Raw genomic sequence first — 17972 nt, forward strand, 5'->3', positions numbered from 1 at the left:
GTACGTCTCTTCCTTCTGACCTCTCTCCATGGGGCTCTTTTCCTAGGCTAGGGGGTGCTTCTTTTGAGGGGACTTCGGCCTCGTTCCTACGACCATCATCTTCCCTCCGCCTTGGCTCTTGGGGACATTTCATTGGCCTAGGTCCCTCCTGGTACTTTGTCTGGGGGGTTTTACTGGTGGAAAGTTTGGTTCCCCCATCGTCTACGGGGACAGTGCTTTCCCCTTTTTCATACTCCTTCCCTTTACGCTTAGGGAGGGGTATGCTTGACTTCCCTTGCAGTAGGTCATTTAAAACCTCCTGCATGTTCTCTATCATGGTTTCCAGCCTTCGAGTCTTTTTACGCAACTCGTGAATCTGATCCTTGTAGAAGCGCGTCCTTGAGCAGGAACTTACGGGGCGTACCCCGGGACCCTTGCCTGGCCAGTGCATCGAGGGACCGGGGTCCTGGTGGCATGAGCGTGGGGTCAACCGGGGCCGATTAAGTGGATACACTAGTGGCTCTGAATGACCTCCGTTGGGCTGGATAGCTGGGGACGATGCTTCCCTCTCCTCCCCTGGGGGAAGAGGTTCTTCCGGTCCACCTCCATGCTCGGGCAGAGGGGGGTCTTTCTTGGAAGCCCTCCGCTCTACTCCGTCTCGGCGAACCTCAACTTCTTGTACTTGCCGTAGGCGTTTTGAACGTCTTAGCATCTTTCTTTGTTGGAAGTGATGGAAGAACACTGGCTTGATGCTTGTTCTTCCCACAGACGGCGCCAAGCTGTTGACGGTGAAACCTCGTCAACGAAATTAATTCGGAAAACTCAAAGGTAAATGCAACGATGTTTAAATAAAAACATAGAATGAACTCATGGAAGGATGAACACAGATGAACAATGGAGTGAAAAATGTGTATTGCTTAATAGCCTCTGCATACAATCAATTTTCCAACCCCTCCTCTGGAGGGGTGATCATCTATTTATATTGGAGACATAATGGCTCCTTTGTACATAGTGGTCCCTCAGGACAAAATAGTACATGAGTACACTGTCAGGATATCAGTACAGGTGGTAGTGGTGTTGGGAGAGTGGTGGTCTGCTCTAGTACGTGTCAGGGCCTGCAAAAGTGCTCTTGTCTTGGTACCATATTATGCCTCCACGACTTGTCAGGTACTGACCTCATAAGCGTGCTGAGGAAGTCCTGACCATGTACCATCCTTGTACTTCCGCTACCAGTCTAGCGTGGACACCGTACCAACCGTATTCAAACTCTCCTTGCTCCATGGTCACCACGTGGAGACCTTTAAGGACAAGGCTGATATGTGAGAGGAGGCCATCACGAGGACCACGACATGACTGTTCTGTGAGGCTTTTTTTGGGGACCGCTAGATGCTTGCCTCCTGGTGGTGTCTCAAGGTGCGCGCGGGGCGCGCGGGCGCGAGGGCGCGAGGCGCGCGGGGCGCACGGGCGCGGGCGGCGTGCGCGAGACCCTTGGGTCATTTTGGTCAATTTGAGCAGGGTCATTTTGAGCAATAATTTGAGGGTTCAAATGGACTTCAAACATGGTTGCCTTGGACCTTCCGGAGACCTTAGGCATTAGGTGTGGGTTCGTTACCGGTGTTGAATTTTGAGCATCCACAAGAGACACTCGAGGAATTAGCGAGAATTGCGAATAAATGACCAGAATGCCCTTGGATGGATTAAAGGCTTAAATTTTAATGGGAGGGTATTGTGGTCATTTGGCTTACAAGGGTAAGAGTTAAGTGTTGTTTTGACTTTATGCCTTAGTGGGAAGTCTAGAATATGAAGGAAGTTAAAGAAAAGAAGAAGAAAAAGAAAGAAGGAAAACAGGGATCATTTCTGCTCCCATTCGATTTAGGTTTCTTCCTCATTTCTTCAAGGAGTTTTGAGCTGAAATTCAGGGAGAGTCTGGGCAAGAGCTTGAGGCTAGTGTTCTTGGTTTGGCTTAAGGAATTAGCAAGGAGTTACAAAGAGAAGTCCATCCATTTGAGGTAAGGTTTAATGTTGTTTTTCAGTTTCTAGTTCTTAGTATTGATATGGACTTTGAGCTGAGCTTTGATGAGGAATTATAGGGAGTTGAGGCTGAAGCTTTGAGGAGGTGGAGGCTAAGCTAGTGTGGAGGATAACCTAAGTTGAGCTCATCCATCAAAGGTAAGAAACTCTAGTTTCAAGCTTTGTGATTTCTGTAATTTTGTTGAGATTTTGAGCTTTAGGTTCAGCCATGGTGGATTTTATGTTTTGGGGTGCATGTGATTGAATTTCTTGTGGTTGGGTCTTGTGGGATAAGTTGAGGATGTTAGGAGGCTTGTTTTGAAGTTTGGTTGAGTTTTGGAAAGATTTGGCTAGGGCAAATTCGAAGGGGAAAATCTGTGCTGGGCTGTGCTGTGACTAGCGCTACACCGCTAGTCACTGGGCGCTGTAGCGCTAGGCCTTGAAGTTCCTGAGTCTTTTGGCTCTGTTTGTAGCGCTAGAGCGCTCTCCTTAGGGCGCTGTAGCACTACCTTGTTTCCAGAAAGGGGTTTTTGGGTTATTTTCAAGGATTTTTGCCCGGGGGTTCGGCGTTTGATTCCACCACCCCGTTTGGTTGAATTAGGGCTTCCCGAGGGCTCGGGATTGGTCCCAGGGCTAGGTTTTGGATTTGAGGATTGGTGATGATTCTGATCTATGGCTGTGACTAGGTGTACGCTAGGGCTCAGGCGGGATCGTGCTCAAGGATCAAATTGAACAAAGCTAGCGAATCTAAAGGTAAGAAAACTGCACCCGTTTATGTGTTTGTGATGGGACTAAGAGCTCCCTATATCTATATGATGTTATAGATGGTATTATGCCATGGGACATGTGATAAACTCCCTATGGGTGCCATAAATAAAACTTGCACACAAGGCGTGGCTCGGCCACTGGTAGCTGAGGACAGCTTAATATTCATTGAGCTCGGTTTAAGCGGGTCGGAGTCTGTGGGATGAATAGAGGGTGCGGCCTAAGGGCATTAACCCTAGTTATCATATGTGAATTGATTACTGATATGAAATGATATACTTGGTATGTTGAATACTTAATTAACATGAATGCTTAGATTGTTGAGTACATCCTTACGCGGTACGTGTTATCTGATTGTCTGTTGAATGATTATGCTCTGTTATTGTGTTTTTGTTGCTGGGCCTTGGCTCACGGGTGCTACGTGGTTCAGGTAGAGGCAAAGGCAAGGTTGACCAACCCTTAGGTGAAGAGCTGCGGGGCTGAATGTACATGGTTAGCTGATCAGCCGCCACGACCGAGGAGTGGAATAGGACGAGAAAAGCCTATTTGTATGTTTTGCCTTAGAGTGGCTAGCAACTGTATTTAAATCTTAATTCTTTTGTAAACGGTCTTAAACTTATTACTTTTGGGATCCCATGTAAAAAGAAAATGTTTATTTGTAAGAAATGAAGCTTTTGAGACCAAAATCTTTTAACCATAGTTCAACTATGGTTTAAGTAACACGTTTCTAACTAAATGACTTGATTAGCAAGTCTTGCACCTTTATAAACACACAGTGTAATGGTCTTGGCTATCCAGGGCGTTACATGTGGGTTCCGTACCCTTAGCCATGTGACGATTCAGTCACATGGGTCTTCTGGCCCTGGCTCTGAGTGACTATTCATGGAACTAGACAACCGCTTTAAGTTTTCATCAAGCTAGGGGTCAGTCCGGCATTAATGCTCATGATGAGTCATTCAATGCTGATGTAGATTAGATATAATGTTTTCGGCTCTGCGTTCATGAAGCTTATGTCGCTCCTGAGTCATAGGTCAATAACATACGACCAGTGCTTAGTATTACTGTCGAACTTGACTAGTAAGTCACAACTTCACAGTCAGTTTTGTCACCATTGCCGATTCTGACTAATAAGTCAATTCCATTCACAAGTAAGCAAGATTTGGTAAGCATTTGATATGCAATCAATGTCCACATTTAAACATTCAACATGCCTCATGAATAACCGTTCATGTCACCTATGAGGTGCAGTTTTCTTACCTCCGGTTCGAGCGGAAATTAGTAAAAGAATGACCCTTGAGAACAATCAGCCTTTTAGTTCTTTGACGGTCACCTAGTCATAACCAACTATGAGATTCCATCATTAAAATGAATAATAGATGTTCCTGGACCAAGACCTAGCCTCCGGGACATCGAATCCTACTAAATCGGGTAGTAGGAACGATCTTGAGGCCTAAGGTTTGAATCCCCATGACAGAAGCTCTATTCTGGCCAAAATGCCACTAAGGGCCGCGACCCTACACCACCATGTCGCGACCCGCCTCCTCAAATAGAAGCGGCCACACTCCAATCTCCTAACACGCGCCGCGGCCCTCCTTCACCATGCCGCAGCCCAACGGCCCCTTCATCTCAACCCTTCCTCTTCAACAAGCTTGGGTCGCGACGCTAACAGAGTCGTGGCCCCACCTGAAACTCAGCCAAAAACCGTTGTTTTTCCCGTCCGAACACATTTCAAAAATCCATTAAAACATTCCCAATATCACAAAGGAAAGCTACCAACTATTACCACAACTTATCCACCATATAACCAACAAAACCTAAGCCTGAAACCAATCAAAACCTCATCAAATTCCCATTTCTATGATCAAAACTCCAATCTCAAAACCAACACAAAAAAAAGCAAGGAACCATAAACTTTAACTAAAACCTTACCTTAAGCTTGAATCGAATCCTCTTCAATGGCTGAACACTAGCCGAGGACCTCAAGCTTCAATCTCCAAGTTTGAATCCCCAAACGTGCTTCAAGATTTCAAAGGAAAAGAGAAGGGACGTGATGATCGTGAGGGAGGTAGGAAAGAGCTCTATTTTAGTTATGTTTTTCTACAGCCATCCACTTAATATAACCTAGGTCAAATGAACAAAATGCCCCCCCATGCCTAATTAACTTCTTAACAGCCCTCAAGGGCAAAGCCGTCCTTTCTCGTCTATCTCGTTAATCATAATTAACGCTCTCCAATGCACATTATTCTCAAATACCAATAAATCATATCCCATTACCCTTTTATTCCCAGTAACGCTCTAATCACCAAATTACCCCGAGGCTCACCCCGAGCCCCGAACTCACCCAGTTATGACCAAACCGATAACTTGTATTGAAAGATCATCTCATGCTGAAAAGCTTGAACAAATCCACATTATAATGTGGCCTAAATGATAATTCACCAACAACCATGAAAATATACAAATATGCCCTCAACTGGCAAAATTACCAAAATTCCCTTATGATGAAATGTGGACCCACATGCATGCATTTAACATCATATTATAATTTAATTCACATAAACATGTACATAATCATTTGATGGCATAATAAATCAATGATGGCCTTCCCAGCCTACATATCTTACCACTAAACCTCATTAAGGATTTTGGGGCATTACACCCTCAACCTGTTTGGATTTTACCAACATATCATCCACGTAAACTTCCATGTTTCTCCTTATTTGGTCCTTGAACATACGGTTTATCGGCCGCTGATACGTTGCTCCACCGTTTTGCAGGCCGAACGACATTACTCTATAGCAGTATAACCCCACATCAATGGGGAAACTTGTATGCTCCTGGTCGGGTGGATGCATGCTCATTTGGTTGTACCCCGAGTAGGCATCCATGAAGGTTAAAATTTCGTGGCCAGCCATAGAGTCCACCAGTTGGTCTATTCTTGGAAGTGGGAAGCAGACTTTGGGGCATACTTTGTTCAAATCTATAAATCTATACATACCCTCCACTTGTTATTAGGCTTCGACACTAATACAGGATTGGACACCCATACTAAGTAGAAAGCTTCCCTGATAAAGTTGTTATTTCGGAGCTTCTCCATTTCCTCCTTCAATGCCTTTGCTCTCATCTCATCTAGTAACCTCTTTTTTTGTTGCACGGGCTTGAAGTGTTCTGTGTCAATGTTGAGGGCATGGATTATAATGGTTGGGCAGATCCCCACCATATCATCATGTGACCAAGCGAATACATCTTGGTTGTCCCATAGGAACTGGATCAAAGCGGATCTTATGTTCCCAGACAACCTTTTCCCTACCTTGATAACCCTGGTCGGGTTGTTCGGGTCAAGTGGGACCTCTTCTAATTCTTCAACTGGCCCCACCCATGTGTTAGTATTCCCAAAATGAGGGTCTATCTCATCTCCCCCATTTTGGGCTGCATCCTAGTTTTGGTGACTGGGCCCTATAGGCTGGGTCGTACAAGTTGCCCTGCCTGCCTTTTTAACTGATGAATTATAACATTCTCTGGCCACCAGTTAGTTCTCCTTAAGACATCCTACACCTGATCGAGTTGGGAATTTGAATAATAAGTGAAAAAACTTAGGTAACTGCCCAGAGGTCATACAGGAGCGGTCGGCCTATCATGGCATTGTATTGAGAAGGAATTTCAATTACAACGAACAAAGCCATTATCGTGTTGCTCTTAGGTGTTGTCCCCACTGTTAAGGGTAACCTTATGCTTCCTGCAGGGGCCATACCGTTCCCAGTAAACCCATACAGTAGCTGCTCGAATGGTTCCAAGTCTCTAATGCTTAAATTCATCCTTTCTAGAGTAATCTTGAATAGAATGTTGGCGGATGAGCCATGATCAATCATCATTCGTGCTATGATCATGTTAGCTATCTGTACTTCTACCATTAAGGGATCATTGTGCGGATGATGTACATGACTTGTGTCTTCCTCGCTGAACGTAATAGGCTCATACTCGTAGCGAGGGTGTGTGGGAGTACGCTCCTGGACAACCAATACATCTTCCTCCTGCTCGTGCCTAAGGGAATGAGCATACCTTTCTCGAGCCTTGCCGCTCTTACCGGCCAAATGCGGCCCTCCACATATCATATCTAGCCAGCCAGCAACTGGTGGTGGTAGGAGTAGTTGACTGCATTGATACTGTTGGTGAGGCTGTTGCTGAGGAGGTTGTTGAAGCTATGGGTCGGTGGCCGATCGTACATACCTCTTCAGAAGAGCATTGTTTTTTCTAATGAGGAATTCTGTTTCCTCCTTGTAGTGGTTACATTCATTGTTTTCGTGACCATAATCATTGTTAAACTGACAAAACTTGGTCATATCCCGTCTATTAACGTCCTTCCTCATCGGTGGAGGTCTTTTGTATGGTACGACGTCTTGTGTAGAATTGAAAACACCTGCTCGGGACTGCAACATGATGATGTAAGTAGTAAATTTGGGCACGTACTCTTGCGATTTCGGCTGTTCAGTGGTCTTAGGCTTCTTGCTGTCATTCTAGTTACCACTGCTTTCAGCCCCGTTACTGTGTTTTCCATTCTTTCCCCCATTTTTACTTGCTTCTGGAGGGTTGGTGGTGTTCCTAGCACTTTTTTTCTCTTGCTCGGCAGTTTTGTGGGTAGGATTATCCACCTTTCATTCAACTTCCTCTAACTTGATAAATTCTTCTGCCTTATCAAGGAATTCTTGAGTGGTGCATGCTGACTTCCTTTTCAAGCTACTCTAGAACAAACTTTTTACTTTGACTCCCGAATTGATGGCTATAAAGTTACCATCATCACTGAGGGACTTTACCTTGGTGGCCTCTTGCATTAAAACTGAATGTAATATTTTAGAGGCTCATTGTCCTTTGTTTGATGTCCACCAAATGATTTGGCTCGGCTGGAAGGGGCATTGCCGAGGAAAACTGAAAATATATTATGCGGACAAAACCGTCCCATGATGTGATTGATCCTCGCTGTAGCTTGAAAAAACAACGCTGGGCAGTTTCTAACAGGGTGGGCAAGAAGATCCTGCACCTAGCATCACCCCGAATCCCCTGGAGGTCAGTTTGTAGTTCAAAGTGATGAACATGGGATACTGGGTCCTCCAGCCCAATATACATTTTTCCATGTTGGAATTTTGAGGAGGATGTAACTGACTTCTTCCCACCAGGTATACCGTGTTTCCTAGAGAGCATATCGAGCATACGGAGCAGTAATTGTTATTCACCTATCAAGTGTGCTCTCTCCAACTTGTTGGACTGTTAGATGCCTATACCACATGTCAAGAATATCATGACATGTTTCCACACTATGATGCCACGTCTCCACCCTTCATGCCATGTCAACTGTGTATATTTTTGGGATAACAAATTACTAATCCAATTAAGCAAAAAAATAAAAATTGTACCCATAATTATAATTTTAATTTTTTTATAATTAAGAGAATATCATTTTTATTTTAATAAAATATTTTCATTAAAACAACAAATTAAACAACTTTAATTTTGATTTACCTTCTTAACTAACTTAAGACTAAATTTATTATATAAGCATATAACAATATATAAGACGTTTCTAATAGCATGTTTCTACACGAATGGAATGCATGTTAGTTGCATACTGTGTGGGTATATGAATGACATGTTATAATATATGACAAAATATTAAACTTTTTAATCAGATTCAAACATTTATAATAAATAAATAAAATAAAAGAGGGTATGGTAACTTTTGGCTATTTCTAGAAAAAATTACAACACTTACAAAAATATTCATGAAAAATGTAACCTAGAATAACTAAGGCTTGATAAAGAACACTTTGATCTTGAACCTTGAGAAGTAGTCTTGTTGAGCCAATGCCAACCTTTTTCCATATCCATTTGGAATTATACAACTTTTTAATTATTTTAAACAAATTTTTAAAATAATTAAACTTTGGGTTTTAACACCCAAAACTTTCTAAGGCCCAATTTGAATTTGAGTAATTTATTTCAAAAATAAAATAAAACAATTTTATTTTAATAAATTAAAATTCAAGATAATTTTAATTTTGGATATTATAATTAAAACAATTTTAATTATGGAAGATAACAGTTAAAACTTTTTTAATTAAGGTAAATAATCACCATTATTTCAATTAAAGATTTCCAAATTAAAACTATTTTAATTAAATTTCTTATTTTTAATTAAATGAATAATTAAGAAATATAATTATGGTAACAACACACTAGGTGTGGCACCATGGGGCGGTGGCAGCTAGTGATCCAGCGGTGGGGCTTGGGTGAGTGCAGTAGGCTCGGGGTAGGGGCGCGGTGGTTGGGCGTAGGGGCGTGGCTGCTGGCAAGAAGCGTGCACGCACGTGGCTGGTTAGGCAACACCTCAGGCTTTCAAAAATTATGAAATTCCTATGCCCGAAATTGGCTTACACATTTCATCTATAAATTTTAAGAACAATTCCTAAACCCAAAAGTACCATAATAAACAACCCTTAAGAATTTATCATAATGAAAATAAACATCCATCCATTCAAACATACATCACATATAATATAAAAAAGCATATAACCCCACACAACAATTAATAATATGTATAGATTAATGACCTGCTTTGGTATTAATTGTTGAAAAGAAATTCAGAGCACGCAGCGAAATTGGCGTGGTGGGCCCATTGTTTATAGGAACAACAACAATAAAAAAAAATTCATTAATCATATAAACAATTTATATGACCAAGAAAAAAATCTAGAAACATTATCATACAATACTATAAATCATGCAACAAATATATATTTATAAATGTACAATTTATTTATATAAAAAAATCAAGAAATTTTTTTTACCTCTTGAAGCCTATCAAGTGTCCTTGAGTTTTTTCGTATTATTAACGATCTTCCTATCCAAAGCTTTGAGCACTCAAACCACGATCTTCCGGAGTGTTCTCTACACCTCGAGATGTGTGTGGGCACATAGAGAACCTAGGTTTATAGTTTAGTTATCACAAGTGTTTCTCAACACATGAGAACTTGGATTATGGTCTCAGAATGGCTAGAATAAAGAAGAAGAAGAATGAGTTTTGTCTAACAAAAACTCTGAGAACAATTCTGAATTGTATCTATATTGTTGTGTATTTTGTGCATGTGTCTTCTGTATTTTTTTCTTCTCTTTATTCTATATCATATATATAGATATATTTATATTACCTTATAATTCCTAATAATAATAGTAATATATTAAAATATCATAATGATGATAGGATTTAATTTAGGTAAATATCTAACTTACAAAATTTGAAAAACCATTTTTAAATTATTAAATAACTAAATAAATAAAATAAAAACCACACAGATACAATATCTGTATATGTGATACACACGTTGCACAATCCTTGGATTATGTCAAGCGTGTACTACTATTCTCTTTTCAGGAATTTTGTATTTTTCTTTTATTTAATTATTTAATTAAAATCAATTTCCCACAAAATAAAGTATTTATCTTTTTAAAGGAAAAGATGACAACCAAATTTCAAAATATAAATTTAAAATTTAAAATTCAAAATTCAAATTGATGATCATCATTATCATTATCTTTTAAAATTAAATAAAACAAAATCTATTTTTGACTTACCAATTTTATTTTCTCCCACTTAAATAAATAAATTATTTATTTATTTATTTATATGAAATTCGAAATTTACATATTTAAATTAATATATATTTTAAAAAATCAATAATTAATTCTAAATTAATTATTGAACCTCAATTATCATATAATTGCATAGTTGACCCGAAGTATAAAATTCTTCTCAAATTCTCAAATTAAAATTATACCCTTGTATCAACTCTTACCATGATATGGTGTTGACAGAGCCACCCTGGGGACCTATGGACCTATAATATCAAGCTCCAATAAATATTACATCATTAATGAAAGTTGTTTAATTATATAATCATATTTATTAATCTCATGATTACTCCACCATAAACATGAGATTGAACTCTTGATAATTATAGTCATATATTTACCAAGTACTTTATTAAAGAATAATGTGTCCATTGATATAATCATTACATACAACGTTAATGTAACGACCCAAAATCACTAATATGGCTTAAGGGCCTTGATTAGTGTGCTGGGAAGGCATAATTGACCCGTGAGTGAATTTATTGATTTAATGCATGATTATATGATAGGCATGCTTGTATGATTATATGAATGTAAATGTGGTTAAATGTTATATCTGTGAGAACCACATTGGTAGATTTGCAGAGTGCGACTTGAGGCAATCCTAGGGAGTTAGTTAGCGGGGAAAAGTCACAACGGGGCTTAATATTTGACTTTGGATAAGTCAGGAGTATTTTAGGTATCAGGTAATAATTTAGACTATCGGGTTATGGAAATAAATATATGGAGATATATTTGAGGATAGAAAGCTTAGGTGGGAATATTGGGGAAAAATACCGTTTTGCCCTCGGGGATGTTTCCGGTACCCCAAGCCTCGGGATTGACTTAACTGGCCAGGATTAGATTAAGTTAATAAAAAAAAAACAGGGGAATAAAACATAAACCGACCCATGCTCTCTCTCCTCTTCTGTTCTCTTTTCTCTCCCAAGAAACTATAGAAAACCTAAAGGAATCAGCTGGGAAAACTCTGTGTTTGAGCTGAATTCATGAAGACTTAGCTTAGTTCAGACTAAGGGTCACTCAATCAAGATTAAGGTAAGAGTTGAATTGTGTTTTTGGGTGTTAGAACTCTAAGTTGTTGGCTGAATATTAAGGTGATTATCATTTTGATGTTTTAGGGCTGAATTGAAGATAAGTGCTTGGGTTTTAGCTCAGAGATTGTCAAGGAAGTGGTTCAGCAAAAGAGGTAAGCTTCAACTCATAATTTAGAGGTTTAAATTTGAGTATTTCATGTCTGGTTTGATTTTTTGAGTTGTTGGGTTTCAGAGAATCAAAATGGAGTTTTAGTAGGTTTTTAGGCTGAATTTCTGTTGGATTATGTTGTTAGAGTCATGATAAAAGTTTTGTGATTAATGGGTTTTGATTTAGGGTGCTTTGGAATAGTTTTCGATGGGGTTAGGATGCAAGAAATGGTAGATTTTCTGGGCACGAAGGGAAGGGCCGCAACTCTGTTCTAGAGCGCTGCGGCCCTACGAAGCAAGAGAGCCAGGGAAGCTCGGCCAGGGGAGAGCGTCGCGGTGCCCTTGGGCAGGGCCGCGACGCGTGTCTACTTACTGGGGGCCATGGGTTCTATTTTAGAGGCGGGCCGCGACTAGGCTTCAAGTGCCGCAACCCTTAGGTACATTCTTGAACATTTGGGGATTTTAGGTGCGGGAGTCTAGCCTAGGGTGCTCGAGATCGATTTCCCCACCGTGTTTGGTGGAATTCGATGTCCCAGAAGCTAGTATTGTACCCGAAAGCCTTTACTTGAATATTAATGGAATCCAATACCTTGGTTGTGACTAAGTGTTAAAGCTAGGGCTCGGGAACGGATCGTGCTCGAGGAGCATTGCTTGTAATCAGTGAACGTAAAAGCTAAAGGTAAGAAAACTGCACCCGGTTGTATAACTGTAATGAGACTAAGGGCTCCCTAATATGTATGCTTGAAAGGATGGTATTATGCCATGTAAATAGTGAACCAACAGCCTAAGAGTGCCAAGGGTTACACTAGCGTACAGGACGCAGCTTGGCCACTGGTAGCCGAGGACAACTTATTATGCACTGAGCACGGTTTAAGCGGCCGGAGTCATTGGGGTAAACAGAGGGTGCGGCCCATGTTTTCGACCCTGACTATTATGTGACTTAATTATTATTTGTGATTAGTTTCATCATTGGTTATGAACAAGTGCTGAGTGGTTATTGTGGAGTATTAGGTGTTTGATCATGCTTAAAGAATTGACTATCTGTTATTGATGTTTGTGTTGCATATTTTGTTTTCTTGCTGGGCCTTGGCTCGCGGGTGTTACGTGGTGCAGGTAAAGGCTAGGGCAATCTTGATCAGCCTTGATTTAAAGAGCTCTGTGAGCAGAATGTACAAGACCAGCTGCTCAGCCACCACGGTTGAGAGGATAACAGGAACAGAAGAGCTATAAATGTTTGTTTTGCCTTAGAGTGGCTGACGGTAGTCTGAATTGTGGAAATTTTGTAAACCAACTTTTGAACACTGTTTTTTGGGATCCCATGTGTAAATCTGTTCGAATATATGAAATGTGTCTTTTGAGACCAAAACCATTTTAACCATAGCACATTTATGGTTTAGTGATACGTTTTGACTAAATGACTTGATTAGCAAGTCCTGCACCTTTATAACTACACAGTGTAGCGGTCCTGGCTATCCAAGGCGTTACAACTTTGTATCAGAGCATCCTAGGTTTAAGGGTTCCTGAAGACTGGCTGGACATGTACATTCACTGCTAGAGACAAGCTCAGTTCAGGGTTTGGTAATGGGTATATGTGCTTATATGCTTATATGACTGGAATGAACTGCGATTGTTGTTATTTGTCGGATTAATAGGGAGCATGAGATACTGATAGGGCCTAGCCCTTGACTGTTGTGTGAGAATATTGAGGCATGTTTATTAGCATCGTCATGCATGTAAATGAATATTTGGATGATTAATTGTATATTGTGTATGGATGAATGCATGTTTCATAGCTATTGTGTGATGAGATTGGGGCATGCTTATTAGCCGCTGGTGCATGTGGATAAATGCCTATATGTTGATTATTTTTGATTGGTTATGTTTCATTGGTGGAATTTGGAGAAACTTTTACCCTGTCATCATGGTCTGATTGTCGAGTCATTGATTGCAGATTACTTGGATAGCTATGCGTCCAAGAAAATCTACGCGACTAGCCGCCACTAGGTCTGGGACCGGGGGTGATGATCAGGGCCAGATTTCTCCGCCAGTCCCTGAGAACTGGTAGCAACTCATGGCAGATATGCAAGCTCGATTACAGAGCCATGATGAACAGATTCACCTATTGCGACAGCAGGCTCCATCAGGGAGCGCTGCCCTTATTGTACCACGTGCAGTGGTACCAGCTGTGTAGTCTGGGGAGGTTGGGAACAGGTGGGAGCCGTTATATGAGCGGTTCAAGAAGCAGCAACCTCCAATCTTTGAAGGGGGACCTGATCCACTGAAGAGCGAGCAATGGCTGACTATGATTACTACTATCCTGGATTTCATGAGGATAGAGGGACATGACAGAGTGGCCTATGCTACGTATATGTTGAGAGAGGATGCCCGCATCTGCTGGGAAATGGCTCCACAAACCAGGGATGTCACTACTCTGAGTTGGGAAGGCTTCAGGGACTTGTTCAGCCAGAGATATTATAATGTTTCCGTCAGGGCGGCAAAAGTTAATGAGTTTGTGGGTTTGGTGCAGGGTAATATGACTGTTATAGAGTATGCCTCAAAATTTGACAGGCTTGCAAATTTTGCACCAAATCTTGTGCCTACTGATGCTGCTAGGCAAGATAGATTCATCAGGGGGCTTAATGCTACGATAGCCCAGGATGTTAGGATTACAATGGTACCTGGAGGAATAACTTATGCCCAGGTCGTTGAGAAGGCTCTTACCCCTGAGGAAACGAAGAACAAGATTTGGAGGGAAAGTGCGGTGAGGCGTGACAGCCGCAGAGTGGTGCCTCCTTATTCAGGAACAGGTAGGGACGGAAGCCCCAGTGACTTCAAGAGAAAGACTCCTGGCACTTCGACTGCTGCTGGTCCTGATAGGAGGGGTCGGGGTGGACAGGGTGGCCGTCAGGGTGGGGCGAGGCATGGCGGACCTATCCGGAGTGCCCGAGGTGAAGAAGACGCCATCTGGGCGAGTGTCGGGCAAGGCTTGCTTTGTGTGTGAAATAGTGGGGCATCTCAAGAAAGATTTCCCAACAGTGAAGAAAGGTGAAGTAGGAAAGGTCGATAGCTTGACTCCAGCTCGAGTATTCACCTTGACCCAAGCAGAGGCCGAGGCTAGTCCCTCAGAAGTTACAGGTCAGCTTTCTAGCGCTGGCTCTCCTTTTACTGTATTAATTGACTCTGGTGCTACACATTCCTTTGTTTCTAGTAAAGTGATTGATAGATTGTGTAGAACTAGTGAATATCGGATTGCAGGGTTTTGGACTTTATTCCCTACAGGGGAACTGGTAGTTTCTAGGAGATGGATTAGGGCACTGCCAATGATGGTTGATAGAAGAGAACTTTTAGTGGATTTGATGGAGTTAGACATGGAGGATTTTGACATGATTCTGGGGATGGACTGGTTGGTCAGATATGGGGCTACTATTGACTGCAGGAAGAAGATGGTGACTTTTGAGCCTGAGGGCAAGGAAACTTTTTTTTTTTTTGGGTGCGGTATGTGGACCCTGCGTACCCATGATATCAGCGTTGAGAGCCAGAGACTTGTTGCAGGGAGGATGCATAGGTTTTCTGGCCAGTGTAGTGGATACTACTAGGGTTATGACGACAGGGCCGAGAGAGACCAGATTGGTGTGTGAGTTTTTGGACGTATTACCTAAGGATCTACCAGGGTTGCTGCCGCGCAAGGAGATTCAGTTTGAGATTGAGTTAGCACCGGGGACAGAACCAGTATCACGGCACCAAATAGGATGGCACCAGCTGAGTTGAAGGAATTAAAGATACAGTTGCAGGAGCTTTTGTATCTGGGTTTCATCAGACCTAGTTACTCACCATGGGGCGCTCTAGTGTTGTTTGTTAAGAAGAAGGATGGGACTCTGAGGAAGTGTATAGACTATAGAGAATTCAGCAAGTTGACTATCAAGAATAAGTACCCTCTACCAAGGATTGATGACTTGTTCGATCAGCTGTAGGGAAAGATGGTGTTCTCAAAGATTGATCTACGATCTGGTTATCACCAGCTGATGATCAAAGATGAGGATATACCGAAGATGGCCTTCCGGATGCAATATGGGCACTATGAGTTCTTGGTCATGTCTTTTGGTTTGACCAACGCCCCAGCAGCTTTTATGGATTTGATGAACAGGGTGTTCAAGGACTTCTTGGATCAGGTCATCATTGTCTTCATCGACGACATTCTAGTATACTCCAGTGCAGAGGCAGAGCATGAGCAACATCTTCGACAAGTTTTACAGAGGTTAAGAGAGCATCAATTATACGCCAAGTTTAAGAAGTGTGAGTTTTGGTTGTCAAAGGTGACTTTTCTTGGGCATATAGTTGGTGCTAAAGGGATTAAGGTGGATCCGTCCAAGGTGGAAGCAGTGAGAGATTGGCCGAGGCCAAGGAACGCCTCGGAGGTGTGGAGTTTCCTTGGGTTGGCAGGTTATTACAGGCGGTTTGTGGAGGGATTCTCAAAGATCGCTTCACCAATGACAGAGTTGACAAGAAAGAATCAGAGATTTTTTTGGCCAGAGAGGTGTGAGAATAGTTTCCAAGAGTTGAAGCGAGGGATGATTTCTGCACCTGTGCTGAGTCTTCCTTTGGAGGAAGGAAAGTTTGTGGTTTACTGTGATGCATCGAGGATGGGTTTAGGCTGCGTGCTGATGCAGAATGAGAAAGTTATAGCCTATGCATCGCGACAGCTGAAGGAGTATGAGCAGTGGTATCCTACTCATGATTTGGAATTGGCGGCAATGGTATTCGCACTAAAGGTTTGGTGGCATTACCTGTAAGGGGAGAAGTGCGAGACATACACTGACCACAAGAGTTTGAAATATTTCTTCACTCAGAAGGATCTGAACATGAGACAGAGGCGTTGGTTGGAGCTGGTTAAGGATTATGGCTGCGTTATCCTTTACCACCCGGGGAAAGCCAACGTGGTAGCGGATGCATTGAGTCGGAGGGGCCCAGGATAGTTGTATAGTTCCACCCAGATCTCGAGAGAATTAGCAGATGAAATGACCAGAGCAAGAATAGAATTGGTGGTGGGCCAGTTAGCTAATATTACCTTGCAGTCGACCCTGCTGGAGAGGATTAAGGAGGGACAAATGGTGGATGCGCAGTTGCAGGAAGTGAGGCAGCATGTTTTAGCAGGGACATCTAAAGATTATTCTGTCTTGGAGACTGGTATGCTTCGATATCAAGGGCCGATTTGTGTTCCAGCAGATGAGGGGTTCAGACGAGAGATACTGGATGAGTCTCACACTACGCCATAATCGCTTCATCCGGGTACCACGAAGATGTATCAGGATCTACGGGCATTATACTGGTGGCCCGGGATGAAGAAGGATGTGGTAGAGTATGTGTCTAGATGTTTGACATGTCAGGAGGTAAAGGCTGAGCATCAGCGACCAACAGGATTGCTTTGGAATGGTTTTGGATGGGGTAAGGATGCTAGAAATGGTGGATTTTCTGGGCATGAAGGGGAGGGCTGCGGCTCTGTTCTAGAGCATTGCGACCCTACGAAGTAGGAGAGCCAGGGAGGCTTGGCCAGAGGAGAGCGCCGCAGCACGTGTCTACTTGCTGGGGGCCTTGGGCTCTGTTTTAGAGGCGGGTCGCGGCTACGCTTCAAGGGCCGCAGCCCTTAGGTACATTCTTGAACATTTGGGGATTTTAGGCGCGGGAGTCTAGCCTATGGTGCTCGGGATCGATTTCCCCACAGTACTTGGTGGAATTCGATGTCCCAGAAGCTAGTATTGTACTCGAAAACCTTTACTTGAATATTAATGGAATCCAATACCTTGGTTGTGACTAGGTGTTAAAGCTAGGGCTCGGGAACGAATCGTGCTCGAGGAGCGTTGCTCGTAATCAGTGAACGTAAAAACTAAAGGTAAGAAAACTTTACCCGGTTGTATAACTGTAATGGGATTAAGGGCTCCCTAATATGTATGCTTGAAAGGATGGTATTATGCCATGTAAATAGTGAACCAACGATGTAAGAGTGCTAAGGGTAACACTAGCGCACAGGGCGCGGCTTGGCCACTGGTAGCTGAGGACAGCTTATTATGCACTGAGCTCGGTTTAAGCTGGCCGGTGTCTGTAGGGTAAACAGAGGGTGCGGCCTAAGTTGTCGGCCCTGACTATTATGTGACCTAATTGTTATTTGTGATTACTTGCGTCATTGGTTATGAACAAAGTGGTTATTGTGAAGTATTAGGTGTTTAATCATGCTTAAAGAATTGACTATATGTTATTGATGTTTGTGTTGCATATTGTGTTTTCTTGCTGGGCCTTGGCTCGCGGGTGCTACGTGGTGTAGGTAAAGGCAAGGGCAAGCTTGATCAACCCTGATTTGGAGAG

Source organism: Humulus lupulus, chromosome 6 (genome assembly GCF_963169125.1).
Source record: "Humulus lupulus chromosome 6, drHumLupu1.1, whole genome shotgun sequence".
In the NCBI taxonomy this organism is placed as follows: domain Eukaryota; kingdom Viridiplantae; phylum Streptophyta; class Magnoliopsida; order Rosales; family Cannabaceae; genus Humulus; species Humulus lupulus.